Source organism: Stegodyphus dumicola, chromosome 1 (genome assembly GCF_044657685.1).
Source record: "Stegodyphus dumicola isolate Sdum_Otavi_A_Nest chromosome 1, ASM4465768v1".
NCBI classification, from domain to species: domain Eukaryota; kingdom Metazoa; phylum Arthropoda; class Arachnida; order Araneae; family Eresidae; genus Stegodyphus; species Stegodyphus dumicola.
In genome coordinates, this window is record NC_140768.1 from 108,782,293 (window position 1) to 108,801,222 (window position 18,930).

The 18,930-nt window shown below is 30.4% G+C and overlaps 1 long non-coding RNA gene across 1 annotated transcript in view; it reads right to left on the reverse strand.

Moving 5' to 3' along the window:
- LOC146999196 (uncharacterized) overlaps positions 1–14,704 on the reverse strand; it is a 30,563-nt gene extending 15,859 nt beyond the window's left edge. The window contains exons 1-2 of the long non-coding RNA XR_015041767.1: positions 14,550–14,704; positions 11,428–11,498 (exon numbers count right to left, since the gene is read on the reverse strand). This is a non-coding gene — a long non-coding RNA (uncharacterized LOC146999196). The remainder of the gene's footprint in view (positions 1–11,427; positions 11,499–14,549) is intronic.
- Between the last annotated feature and the right edge of the window lie 4,226 nt (positions 14,705–18,930).

An 18,930-nucleotide genomic window follows, 5' to 3' on the forward strand; every position in this document is an offset into this window, starting at 1 on the left:
TGCACCCGATTACGTCACAATAGGGTTTCCATAACATTCAACTATTCAGGCTACCATAAATGAAACAACAACTTGGCGATAAATCAAACAACTTCGCCAAAATACAAGGGTTACCTTAAAGTCTACTCTACCCGAAATACATTTACATTTCCCAACTGCTAATAAAGATATTCCACCTAATAAAAATATAATACCCAAAAGATTCTCAAATACAAAACGAAAAGGAAACTGACAAAAACTTCTACAATAACTTCACAGAATGAAGACAATAATACAATTCTAAAAATTATTTTGGATCACAAAAATTTTACACATAATTCCACTGAAGAAACTTAACACATCTAGTGAAAAATATATATTTTAACAATAGTCATTAGTACCTATTCACAATTCCTTTTGTTCATTTTTATCATCTAAAACATCTTTCAACTGCCTGTAAGTGTTTTATATGTGTCAGATGATATTTTTTTCTTATTTATATAATACTATCTCTTTCTCTTTCTTTAGAACTTCTCTTTAATAATAAGATAATTCCAACTTTAATCCTTAAAATGATCAGGAACAGATGTAGAAGGTCAGAACAGGGTTTTGAACCTTTATGTCAGGTCCTCGTGATAGGCTGATATATTCTGTGATTAATGAGTAAGTCTATTTTTGTTCGTCCTCCTTGCATTACTGTCTTTCTTCCCCCCCTCCCAAGTCCAACAATACCAAATATTGTCCATACAATCAATCATTCATTGACTTTTAAAGTGTTCAGTCAATAGATTATTACCAAGCATTTTTAATGTAGATAAATATATTTTGGTGAAACTGAGTCATTCCCAAATTTGAACGGTAAGCAATATTTTCTACTATTCAATACTTGCTATTTAATATTTGTCAAGTTTTTTATTTTCTAATTATTCAACCCCATGTACATTCACATGTTGTGCACTGGCCATTTTATTATGTGTAGAATTGTTTAAAACTAACTGAACATGGTAATAAACTCATAACAGTTTTGTGAATTGCCACATGCTGCTACATTTTTATTTTGGGGTTTTAATTATTAATAACATTAAATAATAGAAACCTTAAGTTTTTTTTAATACTAACTAGCTTTACATATCTGGTTTGCACCTTTAATAAGGCTTACTTGTACATTATGTAAACTTGTATTTTATGCCAATCAGTCCCCCTCCCCACACATGTTGATGTCAGCATTTATTCGTATTCCTTACATTTTACAGCAATAATTCATAAGTGTGTCTTATGGATATCTGAGGTATGAAGGAATATGTGAAGAACACGTTCTCCCCCCCCTTCGTTGCCGAATTTTGAAAACGTTTGAAATTGGTTTTTATGTATTCATATTCCATACATTTTAAAGCAAGAATCTTATGTACATCTGTTTCTTCCTTATATGAAAAAACATAAAAACATGTTTTGCACGCCGAATCTTAAAAAATCGCTTCTTAAATAATATTTTCGATACAAAAGTAATAAGCTCCTAAGTTTTGATATCTGTATCTCTAATAGCTTCGGGCAATGATCTGTACGTGAATAAATGAATAAATCAGGAATTCTTCCTTTATGTATAGATTTATAATAAAACATCTGAACAAATAAATATATATACCAATTAAAAAGAAAACTATTTCATAAAAACTAATAAAATTAATTAATTTACATTCAGTAATGCGCACCAAGTTCGTAACGTTTTAAACGCGTGGCGTTTTAAAAAAATCGGCTTTGACCACGCCCAGCTCCTTGGGGTAAACACGCTGCGCGTGAATCTGCGCAAACGATCAAGGAGGAATCAGGAGGAAACTAGCATCTGAGGGGCTAGACGCTTGTGTTGCATGTTAGCCTCGGAAGAGGAAGGTAGTAGATTGTACTATGCGGTAGGAGCGACGTACTGCTCTGAGTAACTATTATATTATGCTTTGAATTATATATTTAATAAATGTTTGTTTCGTCTTGCTAAATGGTGCCTTATTAAACCACGAAGTCATCACAGTAAGCTCTGGCTCTGCCCAGCGTTCAACCCTAGTTTTCGATCCCAATAAGCTGTTTCGAATAATATTTTTCATGAGTTAATGTTGATTTAACTCATCAAGCGAACGAAAAGAACTAAAACTTCTTGACTGCTCAGTGATATCTCTCACACTGTTTTTTATTGCTGTCGTTTTTAAAAACATTACATGTAAACATAAACCTCACACACATTTTTCTCTCTTCGTCTTTCTTTATTCTTCACCATTTTTTTCTCTTAGACTTTCTGAATCATATCAGCCAAGATGCTGATGTCACTGCCAATGCCGGAAATAATAACTAAAGTAACAGTAACCAATAACTACCGTAGACATCTCTTGATATCTTAAAATTGTCATCAAAGCAGTTCGCAGAATGCAAATAAAAAAACTGGGTCATAATAATAAGGCTTATAACATCCTTTGTATTGATGGAATCCTAAAATTCACGATTTTAAATGTATAAAAATAACGTCTTATCTGTTTTCTAAAATAAAGTTTTAAAACTTAGAATTCCATTTTAAATTGCTTTGCAAATCATTCCCACTCGCAGCTTCAAAACAGAGTATAATAAAATTAAACATTTTGATACTTCTCAGAGTTTTCAAGTGTTGATTAGTATTTTTGTACATTAACAGTCCTCATAAACTTCGTGAAAAACATGCCAGAAGATTAAAAAAAAAAAAAAAAAATAACTACAAATTTGGGAACTACAAGCAGTAACAATTTTTATAGGTGAAATTATCCGGATATCTTCATCATGTGGATACTTTCCTCAATTTAACGAATCTTAAAAAAAAAAAAAAAAGCGGAAACATTGATCAGACTGTAGAGTCATTAAGGATATTTTGAAGCAGGAGACGTAAAAAATGAGCAATGCCCTCGCCGGGACTCGAACCTGGACCTCTCAAATACGCGGCGAGTGTGCTACCATTACACCAGGAACGCATGCAGAAAGGAGGGAGAAAATACCTTTTGAGCTGACTGCTTCCATGCCACACCCTTTTCTCTTTTCGCCTTTCCTAATATAAAATAAGCTTATGCATTTTAAATTAGGATCTTATTATTTTTTTTTTCCCTCTAAAAACTGGAATAAAGAAATTTTGGTAATGATGGAGCATGCGATCTACCGAGATAGTTATTTATTTTTTACATAGGGGCACTACAATTTGTTGTTATTTTATTCATTTCTTCCAACCATTTCGTAGCACGTTTGAATTAAAAAAGAAGAAGAGGTTTAGGAACATTTCAGAAATAAATAACTAAATAAGCAGTACATCACATATTATATGATTACCGAAAAGAACCTCATGAATTTTAATTTATTGCAAACTTTAACTAATTGAATCACAAAAATAAAACCGAAATAATGCAAATAGAATTCATCAGTTTTATAATCAAGTTAAGAATCTTCATATATACTTGACGTCCTAAGTTTCAAATGTGGTGGCCACACAATAGCAGGGATTGGCTGTTAGCGTAACTTTACAAATTCTACTTTTGAATAATATCAGTCACCAGCAAGTGTGCAACACTGATCTAAAAATAAAATAAATAAGTGAAAAAGAATCTGGAAGAGTTCAGATTTTAGCGATCGCCTAAAACAGCTCTTTGAAAGTTTAATATGGTTTGTCAGTAGAGATTATCTGTAGGCATAGGCCAGGTGGAATAGCGAAACATTTTATAGGATATTGAGTGAATATGCATTTAGATTAACATGGCAAAGTTATATATCACCTACATATTTAAAAAGGGGAAAATATATAATGTAATTCTATAAAAAATATTGAATGTTTTTAATTAGTTACATCATGAATTAAATGCGTTTTTTAATAAATCAGATTAAAAAATAAAAAAAATATTCTTTAGATATGCATCTATTGCTTAAACTATTCTCTAACATTCGTAAATAGTTTAGTCTGTTAATTAATAATAGAAAATTTGAACAGGAAAAAATAATATGTTACGTTTTTTTGAATGGCAACATACTGGAATAAAAAGTGAAACAACACATGTACAGTGGGCCACGCAAAATAGCTCTTTTTGGCTAATAGGTAAAATAAAAAATATAACTGTAAATAAAAATGAATGAATACAGTTAATAAAAAAAATCTGAAACTGTTCAGATTTTTAACAGTCGCCGAAAAGGCCATTCAAAGTTTAATACGGTTTATTAGTAGGAGTTATTAATAGATGGATCAGATGAACTAGCGAAGTATTTTACAGGATACTAGTTATATATAAATATATATACTATAGATTGATATGGGAATGTGAAAAGATATACAATGTAATTTTATAAAAACATTGAATGTTTTTAATTAAATATATCATGAATGAAATGCATTTTTATTTCAAGCCATCCGATTCAGAAGTATAAAAATAATATTCCTAAGAACTGCATCTTTTGCTTTTAAGTAGCTTAGTTTGTTAATAACTGACAGATTAAATTTAAAAGACCTTACATTTTGTCGAATGGCATCAAACTCGAACGAAAAGTAAAACAATGCAAAATTGTGTTTCAAGACTAATAGCCCTTTCCCGCCAATTTATAAAATAAATAACTTAATAAATAAAATAAAAGGAATAAAAGAAAATTAATTACTTTTTATTTTCTATTTTTATTTTTTTTTTAATAATTTAAAAAGTCATTTAAAATTTCACGTTTTTTTGAAAAACTTTAGAAAAGATCTGAAGGCGCTCTTGAAAGCGGAGGAGTGGGCACATGCCCCATTTGCCCTTGCTTGGTTGAAATTGAATATTGAGGATAATTAAATGCTGCTTGGCTTAAAATTGAATACAGACCTACCCTTACGAAAATGTCATATAAAATTCTACGAAAAATCCAACATTTAAAAATTCTTTGGAATTATACCCCAATTTTCTATAAACTAGATTAGAGACCTATAGAATTATGTAAAATTTTATGTATAGCTTCTGTAGACTGTATATCTACATATATGAATTCTGTAGAAATACGAGTATGTATTTTGTACAAATTTGTGCAGATATTCTAGAAAATTTTGCACAATTTTCGAAGTTATGTATTTTATCTTATATGATGTGGACAGAATCAACTAACAGAATTCCAATAAAAAAATAAATATATTTTAAATAATAGTTTAATTAAAATTAAGAAATCATTTCTCTTATCAAATAATTAAATGTATTAATGACAGAAACTAAATTTTTATAATTAACAGTAGGGTTAAATAAATAAATAATTGCTTTTATGATATTCCATTCAACTTGATTTAAATAAAATACGAATTCACAAGACGGATAATTTTACAATGGAAATGTTGAGTTAGGTTATTCGAAAATAATATAAGTGCAGAAGGGTTATCTGCATAGGAGAAAAATGCCTTTCTAAGGGAAAATGAGTCGTATTCACCTTATACATCGAGAAAAGATCGAAAAGTATCCATGCAGTCATTCGCCTGAGATCGAACACGAGTCAACTTTCCAGCAGTCAGTGATCTTAACCACTCGACCAGTGGTAGGAAAAAATTAAATGCAATCTTCTGAAAGCCCTAATAATAAGTAAGGTGTTATTGCTGAACATCTGCAGGGCATCGCAAGACTAAATGGTCGCGAACTGAATGGTAGAGGAAAATGGGACCGTTTAAGAGTAAAATGCCTTCAGTCTTCTAATTTATAGAAAAAAGTTTAAGAAGCACAGGGAAATAAAGCATAGTACAAGGAGATATACCTGCATTATATTTTTTATTCAACTTGTATAGTGAAAAATTTCAGGTATGCGTAAAAGGATTATGCCTTAAATTATACAACTTCTAATATAAAAACAGCATATCACTTTATATTTACAAGAAGGGGAAACTTCGAATCCCTGGAAAACCATCTTCATGTCTCTCTATGCTTCTTCTTCATGTCTATATTTTTTAAATCCTTATCCGAAAACCCGTTAAACATTTTAACTCAAAACTTCGAAAAGTATTGCTGTATTGACATCCATAAAAACGTCCGATAAGAAAAGAAGATGACTGTTGTAATTTCAGTGGACAATAATTACGGGTAATACAAGGTAACGTGAAGTCAATTTTGAAATTCGTATTGACAAATTTTAAAAGGAAGTTTGATTCTTATGGTACTCCATGACAAAATCTCTTTGCTTCACGTATCTTCTTCACTAACTTATTGCATGCAAAAAAATTGGCAAAATTTCCTACAGCTTGCTACTACGTTACCAGTGTGATCCGCCTAGAGTAGGGGTTCTCAACTGGTTTTAGGCAAGAGAAAAATAGGTAGTACGCAAAGAAGCAAAGTATTTTTAACCATTAAATTTAAAAATTACAACCCCAATACCCTGATTGAGTTTTTATCTCTAACATTCGTAAATTTATACGATCTGAGCTTTGTTCAAGAGTGGTGGTGGTAGTAGTACTTTGTAGTGGTGGTACTAAAGGTTTTCAGTTTTTGTTTAGATGGTACCCGTTAGTCAAAAGGTTGAGAACCGCTGGCTTACAGGGAGTGATCCGCCACGGACGGCACACTTTTTGAGGGCGGCATTTTTTGTGTGGATCGTCGAGACATGTAAAGAATAGCGATTTCTTCATTCTTTGAATGACATTCCGTTATTTTTCTTTATTTCATAGTTTCCTTATAATTTATTGCTTGTCTTTAATAATGATTCAACGTTTTTATCATTGATAACAATTAAATGAGACTAAAAAACAGAAAATAAAATACAATTAAAAAATGTTTTTAGCTTTTTATTTAAAAATGATATGATAATCAGCGCGCTAAAAGGAGATAAATGATTAAATTATTTATCATTTGGTTGAGGGGGAATAATAGATTAAATAATTCTCTTTAGTAAATTCATCTACAATTTTATATCACGAATAATAAAAGTGTGGGGCGCCTAAATAACGAAATCTAGTAATTTAATTGCATTGTCAAATGTATAATCCAGTATCGTTTTTGACTTTCTATTAATTTAATTGCATTGTATTAGCCATTATCTTTTAAGATGAAAATTGCGTTAGCTCAAATGGGCTATTAGTCTCGAAACGGGATTTGGCGGCATATCACTTTAAATGTATGAATTACTTTTCAAATTGTTGCCACGAAATATTATCGCTTTGTATCACTTTTAAAGAAATTAAATAATAAAAAAATATGCATGACTTTATTTTTGTTTTTCGCACTATTATAAAACGAATTGACAATCAAATTTTGAATAACGTAGTCTTCCACGCGAACATGTGCATCTGGAAGCCCGAATTTTGAATTTCGAATTTTATATTTCATATTTTATAAAACTTTAATAAATTTTTAGCAAACTCAACGATTTGAAAGCGAGCACTGGCGACACTGTACGGATTAACACCAAGGAGGTCTAAAACATTGTTATTTTCAGCGCGCTTGACTGTATATCGGAAATTCTAAAAATATGCTGTTTTTAAATATTTTGTGATTTTGCTGTTGAACAAAATTTTATGTAGCGTAAGTGATATCATCATGATATTTAATTATAAATTTAGCACACAAAGCATTAATAATCAAAAGGGGGAAAGTTTTGCAAGCCGTCTCACTAAGAAAACTGTACATTGATATAATAAACTGAGAAAAGATATAAAAAAAAATGTATGCTAACACTTAACACTTCATCGGGAATTCTAAACACTTGCTGCTTTTAAAATTTTTGTAATTTTGCTGTTAAATTGGATGTGGCGTAAGTGCGAAGAAAATAATACTTAGTAACAAACCTATAAAGATAAAAAGAAATGGATTAGCAGGAGTGAGTGCAACAGCACATTGGTAGACTGCGAGCTCAGCTAGAGCGTAAAAAAACTTAACAAACCTTTTTAGGCATCTTTTAGGCGAACGATAAAATTTCACCTTTCCTTTTTTTTTTTTTTTTTAAATTTATCATGGACTTTCTTATTATTCGTGATATAAAATTGTAGATGAACTCTCTAAATAGAATTATTTAATCTATTGTCTCGATTAAACTCTATGATAAATTATGTTCTCCTTTTAGTGTATTAATTATCATATCCATTTAAAATAAAAGTTTACTGTACAAAAAATCTTTTTTTAATTGTATTTCATTTTACACAACATAACGATATTGTAACTAAAAATAAGTTTTTATTCCTGAACTGTAACCCAGAATTCCGAGAAGAACACTTTTCCAACAGAAATTACGAAATTGATATTAGATGTGCTTTCACATTCATTGAACAGTTTTGTTTTTTTTTTCCAGCAAAACAATTTTACAACGGATCTTATGCAACAGCGAAATATTTTACTACAGGAAAAGTGTTTATTGAGGTTGTAATAACAGATAAACCCGGAAAGGAATGTAATCTCGTTATTAAGAGAGGAAAAAATGACTTAGTAAAAACCAAAATTTTAAAATTTTCAAGCCCAACTTTTTGACCGATTGTTTTTAATTAATATTAATTAAAAGCAATTAATTAAATTATTTTAATTAATCTTTAATAACATAATTAATATTAACTTAAACTATATTTATATTTTTCTTTATACAAAAACTTGTTATAGCGAATACTTTTAGCTCATTAAAAAATTAAATACAATTTTTTGGCAACTTTCTTATTGTTAAATCCCTTTGAAATGAGATGGCCTGCTATCGTTTAGCAACTGTAAAAAAGAAAAGTATATTTACTTTTACGCTTTTCTTGCTAAGTTGTGTGTATGAGAACGCCAAAGTGGCGTTCCAGAAATATGCAAAGTAAAATGATTAAAAATATATTTATTTTGGTTTAATTAATTAGTGAAATTAACAGTCCATTGTTTAGTAATTAGTCGAACCACTTATTGCTAGTTGTTTTTAAAATACGAAATGGTAATGTATAGTTTAATAATACCAAGTCATTAAATAATTCTCTTTAAAAATTATATTTGCTATTTTATATCGCAAATAAAGCGTGGGACCTCCTTTGATAAATTTATAAAGATAATGGCTTATACTTTTGACAATGCAATTCAGTTATTAGCTTTTGTTATTAAGGATTTTAGTATTCGTTTCTAGTATTCGTGATATAAAACTGTAGATGGATTTTTGTAAAGACAATTATTTAGTCTTGTGTTCCCATTAAACTACATGATAAAAGATAGTACTCAAAATTCATTAATTATGAGTTTCTAAATGAAAGCTTATTTTATAAAAACACTTTATTACTGTTTTCTCATTTTCTACTTTTTAATTTCAATGAACCGTTATCAATCAAATTATTCAGCTGAAAAATCGTTTTTCAACAATGAAAATCAATTAATTCCTTTACTTCCAATAATTTTGTTACCTAAAATCGTCGGAAAAAATACAACAGCGATTTTTGAAAATTCATCAAAATATCAAATTACATAAAAAATTTCATATGAAACTTCGTTTAAAAGTTTTTTTCTGCGCTCTCTCGTGGTACAAACAGTAAAGTTTTGTGATTTTTGACTTGTTCAACATTAAATCGTATCAAGCCTAAATCTAATTCTGAAAATCTCGCTTCACAGCTTTCGTCGTATACTGTCATCTACAAACAGTTGTGTGTGCAAAAATTGAGCTCGATAGTTTATCAGGAAATAGTTTAAAAACAATGACAATGTTTTGAATATAGCTACAAACCTCATGAGCGAGTTTAATAAAAGATAAAAATTGCGGCTAGTTAAAAAAAATGTGAAAAGGGGGCTAATTAATATTTTTTATCATTCTTATTTCAAAAGAGCGCAAAGAGTTTGGTTTATAACCTTTGAAAATTTCAAATCTTTATAAAAAATACATTTTTAGTTGTGAGAACTTTAAATTCTCATAGAAGAATATAATATTATGTATCATAATAATATTAAGAAGATCAACTTTTAAAATCAAATGCTGAGAAAAAATGTATGTAAACTTATGAAATGAGAAAACGTTAAAAATGGCACGATAGATTTCGTTACAATTAATTTTAAATGCTAATCAATCCGTGAATTATGTCTTTTTAGAGATTGATAAAATGAAATGAATAGTAAATTAAGAATCTATCCATAAAAAATCTGATGTATACACCACATGACTTCCTTGTACGCAATACTAAATTATACACATTTTTTCCTGCATTTCATTTAAACTTATTACCATGAATTTCATTATCAGATATATTTCTCATTCAATTAGTTCAGTTCTCACTTCGCGACGAGGCAAAAATACATAAAAACCTCAAAATATTTTTATTAAAAATTCAAAAACATAGAAAAATATAAAGCATAAATACAGCTAAAACAATTTAAAGAACAACTTTTACAATTAAAATTAGAGTTTCTACGCAAAAACTAGCAATTCGGCCAGCGGGCAAGAAGGCAGATTTATCGGTGCACAAAACAGAAAGTTTACTTTTGGTCGCATTCGGCAAAAAGACATTGAAGGCCTAGAAACTGACTGAACATTAAGTCAGTTTTTGTTTGTTTGTTTGTTTGTTGTTTTGGATGCTATGCTGAGTCAATATTTGGGATAATTTAATAACTTAAATGTTAATTCCAGAATGGATTAAGCATGATTTAATTTGCAATAATAAAAGACGTTCTCTTTGTTGTTGCGAAGCTTAGTTTCTCTAGCTTAGCAACAACAAATCCACTGTTCTGCTAAGGGCTGCTATGGTACACAAAAATTAGGCTTAGCCGCACTTAAACAACTTTTAAATTGTCGATAACTCTACAATTATTGCATGTAGGTTAACTAAAGACATAAAAACCTTAACCGGAAGTAAAAACAATATAATTCAATCATTTTTAAAGCAAAAAATGCGCAGTTAGCCAACAAATAAGAATAAAAAAAACTGAGCTCACTGAGCCGATTAACAAAGTCGGTATATATATATATATATATATATATATATATATATACACCTTTCTTTCTCTATACTTTTGATGCGACCGATTGCAACCAAAAAGGGAGGTGCACAAATACATATTATAGCAGTCCTATTATAGCATCCTACATATTATAGCACCACTATATACAAAATTTCAACGTTCTGAGCCTACTCGTTTTTGATTAATGCGAGATACGTACGTACGTACAGACGCCACGAAAAATTCTCTTCTGAATCCATTTTAAATCAGTTTTATAATTCGTTTGGGGAAAAAGAGTCTTTTATTCAGTCCTTACGTACATATGTTAAGCAAAAACATCTTTAAATTGCATTCGATAGCGGTCAAAATGGATATTTTCGTTGAAATATAAATTTTTCGTGATTCTAATACTTCCTTTACTTCGTATAAGGAAGTAAAAGGAGAAGCATTTAGAAAATGGCAAAAGTTTTCTATAATAACCTTAATTTCTCTTCAAGTAATTCTTTTCAGTAAGGGAAAGGAAATAAATAAATGAATAAAAACAATATTACAGAAATCTGTACAGAAGGAAGAAAAATAATTGAGATATACTAACCTTTAAACTACATTTAAAGCGATGCCCAAGGAATAATCAAAACTTCTCCTTCTGCTTCATACTGCATCATACTTAAAAGAATGCAAAAAATTGACTATTTAATATCTTTTTGTCAATCTTGTTTTAAAAAAGGATGAAAAGATTTTTAATAATTTGCGAAAATTTCAAAATTTTATAATTGATACATTTTTAAATGTTGAAATTTTAAAATATAAATTTCAAAAATTCGAAAACCCATGCAAAAACTCGCCAAAGAAGTCACAAATTATGTTAAAAAAATTTTACTTAAATTTTTTTTTCACTTTATCGAACGGCGCAAATAATAAAAATTTTGAAATTTTTAGGTTGTTCATTAAGCAAAGATATGCAGGAAAAATCGTTTCAAGATCAGATTAAAAAAAATCTAAATCGATTTTTGAAAAAAGAAGTCGTTCACCACATTGTGTTGCCATTCACAAAGAGCAAAATGTGTGGGCAAAATTTAAGTTCGATTGATAACAGGAAATTTTGACCATAGCTACAAACAGCCAGTGACCTAATAAATGTTTACAAGATATTTAAAAAGCGTATCAGGAGAATTATCTGCAATGGCTCACATTTGTTTTTGGACGCTTGTGTTTTTAAGTTTCGTCTGAAAATATCAGTTACTAAATACTTGCGAAATGACTATCACTTTTTTAAAATTCGCTTGTTTTGGAAAATTCAGAGAGTTAAAAAAAGTTATTCAGTTTTTTTTTTTTTTTTTTAATAGTTTGTTCAAAAAGTTCTGAAAATGAACTCACAGAAGCATTCGCACACTTCGATAGGTTATATTTAATAAAAACACGAAAATAACGGGACATTCGGTATTTTTTGGATATTCTTTGGCTAAAATTACAATTTTTATGCATTTCGGCATGGATTCAACTAATTTGTTTTATGTAACAATGTTCGATTTTGTACTATTCCTCCATAGGATTTGCTATGGAATTGCTCCATAGGAATTCGAAGAAATGTCATATTTCCCTGTTCTTTCTCCAATTCACTCCACAGATATTCGATAGGATTTAAGTCTGGGGAACATGGAGGAGTTTTTTACAACTTCAAAACAGTTGTATAGCAACATTTAACATTTACAAGTAAACATTTAAGACTCTATAGTTTGGTTTGGTTTATGTGATTACGGCAAAGCCTCGAGGGCTATCTTGCCTAAGGGGAGGGATGCCTTCGTGGAGGATATTCTGAGGAAAACTGGCTTGTATGCGCGTTACACATGAAGAACACCACAAAACCGCGCATGCAACGAGCCCGTTCGCGGGATTCGAACCTCGAACCAAACTACCAGTGTTCAGCGACTTTACCCCTCGGCCGCTGGTGGGCCTCTAAGACTGAATGTTTAGGATGTTTTTAACGAATACTTAAAGCTATATGTTTAGACATTTAAGACTTGATGAAATTCGATTGTATTATACTTTCAGGTTTTCATTAAGATTATTCATATATTTATACTCATTATTTTCTGTAAAAACTGTATTTATCATATCAGAGACAACGAATCATCTGCAAACCATTATGCCTACACTCAGATGTTTAACAGTAGAGAATAAGATTTTCGAATTCAAAATTTTATTCGGCTTTCGCCACCCAGCAATTCGTCCATCGGATCTAAATGCATTAAACTGCGACTTGTTTGCAAATATAACATTGTTTTAATATGATAAATTTTCCCTTACCGTGGATTTTGCGAACGGCTGGCATATTTTGCTTGCTTTCTTGCTAACCAAGAATTTCCTTCTTGCTAATCGCCCATTGTATCCATATGCTCTAATCATTCTTCTAATAGTTTCAGGCTTAAATTTTATTGCAAACCGTTCTTCTAGTTTTGCAAGATTAATATTTGGGTTTAATTTAATTTTTCATAGGATAAATTTCCGATTCTTTCGTATTAGTTTGAAATAGATCCGGACTTCAGTGTATTTTCAACAGTTCCCAGCAGTTTCTATAGTTTTTAATGTGTCAAAGATAGAACGATTTACATCAAAGATTTTTTTAGATATTTCTAATATTTTTGCCGTTTTTAAAATGATGAATAACTAAATTTCTAACAGAACTTCTCATTAATTTGTAGCGTCTTACTATGTTCATTTCAGGTATAGAACTGTTAATATATTTTGCTAAGCAAGTAATAATTTCCAAATGCTGACGATAATTCTTGTGATGTAATTTCATTTTAAACAAAAAATTATGATAAGAAACATAGTCTTGCAAAAAATCTCATCACGACTTTCGAGTGCTTAAATTATTATGTGGTTTATTGATTAGCATTTTTGGAATAAATATTTTATTACAAGGAGTATTTTGAAGCTATTTATTTTGAATTTGAAGTCTGTGTTTCAATATTTAGTACAAGAAATATGGAAATAAATTAAAAAATACAAGTGTCCGAAAACAAATGTGAGGCACTTGTAAGTGACAATCTCCTTTTAGGAAATCAATTTCAACTCGAAATTTTATAAGATAAACTAACTAGAGACTGAAATTTTGTTTATTCGATAAATATGCAACGTCTACGCCAGCAGTCTACAACCTTTATTTTATAAAACCGTGGGCCTCAGTGCAATTTATCTAAAGGTTTTGCAAGTCAGAATCAAAATTCGAAAATATTTCTGAGAACCATGTGAATTGCAAATCCGTGAAAATTTCGAAACGTTAGAGCTGTAGCATTTTTAAACTTTGAAAATTTTAAAATAATGGACAATAATAATCGAAAAAATCGAATGAATTTCAAAAATTAGCCAAAACATTAGAAATTGCCTTAAAATTTTTGAGATTTTAGTTTATTCGTTAAACAAAGATATGTATGAAAAATTATTAAACTATTAATTAAAAAAAAAGAATCTAAATCGAATTTTGAAAAAAATTTCTTCAACACACTGTATTGTCACTCACTAAGAGTGTATGTATATGAAAAATATGAGCTCATTTGCTTTTCAAGAAATAATTTAATAATCGGTAATAAACTTTAGATCACAGCAAGAAACGACATGAGAAAAATAAAAGCTTATGATAATAATAATAAAAATAAAATAGAACGCAAAGGATGAGATTTATATATCAAAGAATATAAAGGATCAGTATTTTACCAGAAATTTAAGTAATTTAATTTGGTTTCTTCGAAAAATCTAGATCAAATTTCGACATACTAGAAACGTTCTCTTTCGAATTTGCATTTCCTCCTTCTTTTAATTAGATGAAATTCTATCGATTCTTTTCGGAATTAAGGAAGGAATGATTCATTTTTTCCCCGCAAGTTTCTGCCCGGCTTCTGCGGTAGGAAAATTTGGCGACATACAGGTTACTATAAGATCTCACTTTTAACTTGGCGATAGATGTTTAACTCCTCCCTCGTTCCAGTATGAACTTGGAAGTGCCTCGGCGTCTTAACACAAACGAAAAAAATATTTATGATATAACTGATATTTTGAAAAACCACTTATCTCCGCAAGTATTAGTCTCAAAACTGCGCAGCTACTGATTGTTTTTATGATACCAATATTTTAAAGAATGTGCGAGGAGCTTAGAACTAATTCCAACATTTTATGCGCAGGTGTTTGAAAAAAATTGTCTAATACAAATAGAAAATGCAGTAAAGGCGGCATAAAATTTTCTGAATAAAGTGGATGCATTTAATTATTTTTAAGAAATATAACGAATTTAGCTTCAACCAAAACTGGTAGAGCAGAACAAGCAGGAATGTTTTAATTTCAGGAATTTAGTTCATTTAATTTAATCTCGCCAAAATTAAGCTTAAAATCCTTCGGTACTGGTGCTCAAATCTGTGTAGGAGACTTTCGGAAAACATTGCAACAAGCTGCAGAACTGCGCAATGATTTTGCAGGGGAGTTGGACAGCTTTTCCGCATTACGCCAGGCAGGGCCGGTAGACCAGTAGCAAAGTGAAGTTTTTTTTTTTTTTTTTTTTTCCAATCTCTTCTTTTTTAATCCTGGTTTAGCTGCACCAAACATTCTACGATGAAACCAACACTGATAAAATGATAATTTTTCTTAGTGCCCCCTTACCATGAGTTTCAAGGATTTTTTTTTGTGGAGCCTCCTATCCTTGATGCCCTAAATAAGTGACTTTATTGTTGGAGCATTAAAGTACAAAACCTTCGAGTTGATCCAAGTAATGTATTGCTGAATTATAATGCAAATTTATTGGTTTGGTTTATGTGATTACGGCAAAGCCTCGAGGGCTATCTGCCTAAGGGGAGGAATGCTCTCTTGGAGGACTTTCTAAGGGAAATTGGTGCGTATGCACGTTACACATGGGGAAAACCACAGAAACGCCCATGCAGCCAACCCGTTCGCGACCGAACTACCTGTGTTCAGCGACTTTTCCTCTCGGCCGCTTATAGGCCGCACATTTTTAGGACTATTAAAGTTCTAAGCATTTAAAGCTGACCCTAACGATGCATTATAATTCACTGAACTTCAGTTCAAATTTTAGACAATGAATGTTCACAAATTTCAGGTTGATCCAAGTATTATATTCTAACCTACTTGATTGTAATACAAACTATTGGCAAATTGTTCAGGCTAATCAAAACAATCATTGCAACTCTCTGAAATATAAGGCAAATTGTTGAACCATTAATATTTAAAACATTCAGGAGATCCAAATAATACACTGTAACTCGCTGAATTACAATACATTTTGTTGGACTATTTAAAATTCTAAACCTTTGGTCGATCCAAATAATGTATTATACCAATGGATGGCCCACCAGCGGCCGAGCGGTAAAGATGCTGAACACTGGTAGTTCGGTCTGAGGTTCGAATCCCGCGAACGGGCTGGCTGCATGGGCGTTTTCGTGGTTTTCTCCATGTGTAACGTGTATACGAGCCAGTTTTCCTTAGAAAGTCCTCACGAAGGCATCCCTCCCTTTAGGCAGATAGCCTTCGTTTGCTTTGCCATAATTAAATAATCCAATCCAATCCTATTATACCAATGGTCTGAAACTGACAGCACGCGAGACACACATGGTCCCCGAAGCAATTTTATGCGACCCACGAATACATTTAAATTATATACGTGTTTAAAAAATTTTAAGATTTTATTTATTTAAAGTCCGAATTTACATTATTTTCATTATCATCAAAAACGAACGTAAATAACGCAACAGAAAATCCATTAATTGAGGTTTAGAGTGTGATATAAATCTTATTCAAAGATTTGAAGATACAAATTTAACTTTTATTCGTAACTAGCGGAAGTACTCGATGCCAGTTAAGTGAGATTGAGAGTAATGTATCTAACAACAGAAAGAAGGATACCACTATAATCCTTCTCTAACAACAATGCAAAAAATACGATTCATGCTCATACATTTTTCAGTCTGATGCGATATGAAACCCACATAAAAAATTTAGATAGAAAAATAAACTAATTCTCTCTCAGTATATCAGCAACAATGGCGCGCAGTTTTTAATGATTTTCGTCTCTCTAATCAAATGGGCGTAAAAGCTCTAGTTCCATCCTACATTTCACCTATATTCAATTCTAGTCGATTAAATGTGGCAAAAAATTGATCATAATTGATCAGAAACTAATATCGCAAACAAACAAACGTACTAACAGACATTCTTCTTTATATATTTATAGATTTTGTAAAAGTTACAAATTTTTGATTAACAAACTCTACGATTTGAAAGCGAGCAGTAATAACACTTTTCGAAATAGTGTATGTTTATTTCCAAAGCGCAAGACTGTTGTCACTCGTGCGAAAATTAATGTTTTCAGAGTTTTTAATTAGTATCTCTGCTGATTAAAGTTGCACAAAAATGGAAACGTTCAAAATGGCTTCACGAATTTTTGGAATCGGGAATAATGTATTTAATGTTTGTTAATGCTATTTTTATTTCATTGTAAAACTTAGGAATCTTTTATTAACAAACTCTGCGATTTGAAAGCGAGCAGTGGCAACAATTCGCGAAATAAAGCAGATTTTTATCTCCAGCGTGGGAGACTGTTGCCACTCAGAAAAATGAGAGCAAAAATTAGCGCTTTAAGCGTTTTTAATTAATATCGCTAATTTTTTTTTTTTTTTTTTTTTTTTTTTTTTTTTAAGGGTACGTCGACCCTTTCCAAGACCCAGAAAAGAATTGTAGAAAGTTTGGTGACGGTAGCTATATGCATATAGAGATTGACAAAAAATTGTGTTTACAAACAAATATGCGTATTTTAATTTATGTGTCCGATGAAATATTTAATAAGTAAGAGAAAGAGGCTAAGTTGTCAATATATATTTTCAAATTTTGTCCCACGTGGAATGTTTTCTCTGAAAACATAGAAAATTTTCACAATTTTTTTATTTTAGTTTAATAAAGTAAGTTTTAATGATTAATTAAGAGTATTAGAATTATTTCAAATAAATGTCAGTCTAAAATATTAATACATTTAGCTGTCAGTGTTTTTGAATCACAAAGTGTAACCAAAAAAATGCCTCGCAATTACCGTGCTTTAGATGTGAGATAGAAAATAAATATAAATTTGAATCTTTTTTCTTTGAGTTGTTATTAGTACTGTTTATGTATGTTTTGATAAATATTTAGTAAACGAAATTTAAAATTTAGTTGAAACATTTTTTTTTTTTCTGTTGATAATGCTTTCATCCGCATTCGCTCCGCATGCCACTGTATTATACATCACTAGATTAGAATACGCATTGTTGGATAATTAAACGTTTCGATTGATCCGAAAAATATATTGTAATCCCTGAATTCTATTGCAAATTTCGGAACATTAATGTTCAAAACAATCCAAATGCTGTATTGTAAGTCTCCTAATCATAACACAAATTGTTGAGCCATTAATGTTAAAAACATGCAGGCTGATTTAAATAATGCATGTTGAACAGTCAAAGTTATTATTGTTCAGGTCCATCCAAATAATGCATTATGCCTCGCTGAATTATAACGCATATTTTTGGGCCATCAATATTCTAAACGTTTAGATTGATCCAAATAATGTGTTGTAATTCGTTTAATTACAATGCAAATTGTTGGGCTATTAATATTCTAAATATTCAGGCTGATTCAAATTATGTGTTGATGTATAATCACAATTTCATATAAGAAAAATTAAAGGCATAGAATTTTCAGTAACAACACCAATGGAGGATCCTTTCTAAGACGTATGCTAGAAAAATATCAGTTAGGAACATAAAATATTGATTAGGGTGATTTTGTATGATTTATTTTAATTAAAACCTTATGTTTTAATGTTAGATCTATCTTGCACTTCTATGCACTATTACTCCCATCTCCCCTACCAGAAATGTAAATTAAGTGGGTTTTAAATAAGCATATCAGTTATTGGCATTGTTTCTCCAGCAATTTGGTTAGCTATGCTGGTTTCGGTGAGATTTTTGGATTTTTGCTGTTATTTATGTTTAGAGGTTGAGCATAAATAGGAAATATATTAATAAATATTTAATTTATTACTTTTTTTTACATACTCGTT